The following is a 3,473-nucleotide window of genomic DNA, read 5'->3' on the forward strand; positions in this document are numbered from 1 at the left end:
GGCGCCTCGGACACTGCTCATCCGAGTTCTTCTTTGTGATTTTGGTTCCTGCAAGTATGTTAATCCAAAGATACCGCAACACAAAGTTAACACAAAATAATAGTATGAATATGAAATTATGATAGCCTCTGACCGTCTGATTGGATTTCCATTCGGAACCCTAGGTCGACCCGACGCCACTTCCCTCTACGGGAACGCGTCCTCACCTACTCCTCTCGGAGAGATTGCCTGTGCGATCCTCCAGATCGACCGACTTTGCTCGACACTCGATGCTCCCGGACTTTCTACTGAACATCTCCCGGCTGGTTCAGACTTTCACCGGTTCGCGACACCAGGACTTTCCACCTAGGGTTACCACCCCCTAGGACTTTTGCCTGAAGCCATCGACCTGCCAAGGCTTTCCGCATAGGGTTACCACCCCCTATGACCTAGGGTTACCACCCCCTAGGGTTTTACCTTGCCTAACCGCAGTTAGAACTTTCCTGAAACACTCAGCAAAAGCTGTCAGAAAACAAAGCACCTTAACTTTGAATCCTTTGCCATTATCAAAACTTAGGTTCGATCGTCGGATGCTTCCCGCACCAACACTTACCCTCAGAAACTGATAACATCCCAAAAGGATGAAGAGTTCAACCAATTCCTGAAGAAGATCAAGGAAATTTGCATAGGAGTACCACTGATAGATGCACTACACCAAATGTTGAAGTTCGCAAAATTCTTAAAGGGTATTTTATCTAACAGGAGGCAGAAGGGCGACTTCGAGACTGTAGCATTAATAGAAAATTGCAGTGCTCTACTTATGGAAAATATTCCACCAAACCTTCAGGATCCAGGGAGTTTTTCCATACCTTGCAAAATTGGGTCTGAACTCATACAGAATGCTTTCTGCGACTTGGGAGCCAGCGTTAGCCTACTTCCGTACTCATCATGCAAGAAGCTAGGACTTCAGAACATCAAACTAACTACTATAACATTACAATTAGCTGACCATTCATGTAGATACCCAATAGGAATAGTGGAGGGCATGCCAGTAGAAGTAGGCGAATGCATCATCCCTACAGATTTCATTATCCTGGGTATAGAGGTGGATCCCAAGATTCTGATCATCCTTGGAAGATCATTTCTTTCCACAGCTAGAGCCCTCATTGATGTGAAAAGTCACAAGTTATCCTTGGAGATCGGCAAAGAAAAGTTAGAATTTGACTTATCTGATTCTTCTAACTGCATCTCCTCTTCTCAGGGAAATTCGAGCAAGATGAGCATACACAAAGTCGTGAAGTGTAGTTTTCAAGAGAGATCCCCTCTAGCAAGCAATAAGAAGTACATTTGTCCTGCATGAGCGAAACTAAAGGTGCAGACTGGAGCATTAACCCTAGGAGGAGAGTTGTGCTTCCATGGGTTTAGTCCACACTGACCGAAGCGGGGTCGAGCTAAAGACCTAAAATAAGCGCTTCTTGGGAGGCAACCCAAGGGTTTTTCATTTTAGTTTATCATTCCTTTTATCGTTTTATTTCTCTAGTAAGTTCAAGTTGGGTACTTTTATTATTTCTTTATTTTTGGGTATTCGCTTTCAGGATGTACAGAACCTCCATGAGCTGGCCATGAGCATTTTATGGGCGTGGAGGCGTTAGAGGAACCAGAATAGCAAAAGGTGAGTCACCATGAGCTTAAAGGAGTCGGCCGTGTGACCCCACACGGCCGTGCAAAGTCGACAGAGGGACAAAGGCCACAAGTTGTGCAACCTTGCACGACTGTGTAGCCTATGCAGAGAAGAGGAGAACACAGGTCGTGCCAATTGGCATAGCCGTGCAAGAAGAACAGTGGAGGAAGAGACATAGGTCGTGCCAATTGGCACGGTCGTGCCATCAAAGCCGAGAAGAAGAAGAAAGGGGTCGTGCCAATTGGCACGACCGTACGACTTTGACCGAGGGGAGAAAAGAGGAGGTCGTTCCAATCGGCACGGCCATGCAGAACCCCACCTAACCCGGCCGTGTCTATAAGACACGGCTGTGCCTCTACCCGTGTGCGCTGCTTACTCCTCCAAAAGCCCTAGTTTCCATCTCCTTCTCTTCCAAAAGTTTTCTCCTCTCCACTACTCCTTATCAAACCCCAAATTCCTACCTCTAGAGTTCATTTTGCCTTAGATCTACATCTAGATCTAACATTTCTTCAAGCCTTCTCCTCTTCCCTCCATAAGATCCATCCCCAGTTACACCTTGCACATCATGTCATAAATTTTGAAGAGACTTCATCGAGGAAGCGATGGATTAGGCGAAAGAGATGAGTCGGGAGGTGACAAAGGCAAAGGGAAGGCTTCTTCTTCAAAAGGTAAGAGAAAAAGAGTGGCACGCGACAAAGGTAACGAAAACGAATTCAATATTATTTTTAGAAATCATGAACATAAAGCTTGATATGATATCCTTGTCTCTAGAAAAATTATATGTACTAGATATATGGATCCCACTACTTTGGATATGCTAGGAATCAGGGATGACGTAGATTGGATGATTAGTTCTTTAGATTGGAATGATATTATGTATGCTCATTTACCGACTTACTGTTGGAACCCCAAGGTGTTTTGATGTGATCAAATAAGCTAAGTTAGGTCCTGCGTTTGTTTAACCCTTGTGTCTAAGTGTGCAGGAGCTTAGGAACACAGGAAGTCGAGCGGAAGACGCGGCTAGCGAGAAGGACGGCACGGGGAGAGAGCCGACGGGCTCGGTGCGTCCGAGGGACGAGGTGACCGCGGAAGAGTACACTGGTGGACGAGAAGAACGTGCACGGCGTTCGAGGGACGAGAAACCGGGAAGGAAGGCTGCTCGAGGAGAAGGCCGGAACTTGGGTTCGGGTGAGCCCTATTCCGGATGGCCGAGATCACCCAAGCTAGCGGAGCCGGAGCGAACAAGACATGGACAGAGACGAGCTGAACCAGAGGCGAAAAAGTCAATGCTGTTGACTTTGGGCTCCAGGCGCCCGGAGCCCTCCGGGGCGCCCGGAACCCTCCAGGGCGCCCTGAGCAGTAAAATTGACCAGATCAAGTTTTGACTCGATCTGAACGTTGGGGGATAAGTTTTATCCCCCCAGGGCGCCCGGAACCCTTCCAGGCGCCCCGACCAAGGCTATAAATATAGCCTTGGTCCAGAAGCTTAAAAATAACTCACTTGTAATCAATTTCTTCTATGCTTTCAATTCTGTTCTTTTTATTTGTGCTGTCAACGTTGTAAAGAGGCTACTCCGCCCAGAGGAGAATCAGATAGTGCGCTTACATTCCTTGGATTAGCAATCCCCTGATTGCAAACCAAGTAAAACTCTGGTGTCTGCTTTTCTTTACTTAGTCTCTTTTATTTATTTATTTATTATAAGTGTTCATTATATAGTTGAAATCCGAGAAAGGTTCGAGTTTTATTTTGTAGGGCAATTCACCCCCTCCCCTCTTGCCGGCCTCCAAAGGGACCAACAAGTGGTATCAGAGC

This window comes from Zingiber officinale, chromosome 9B (assembly GCF_018446385.1).
Source record: "Zingiber officinale cultivar Zhangliang chromosome 9B, Zo_v1.1, whole genome shotgun sequence".
Lineage (NCBI taxonomy): Eukaryota > Viridiplantae > Streptophyta > Magnoliopsida > Zingiberales > Zingiberaceae > Zingiber > Zingiber officinale.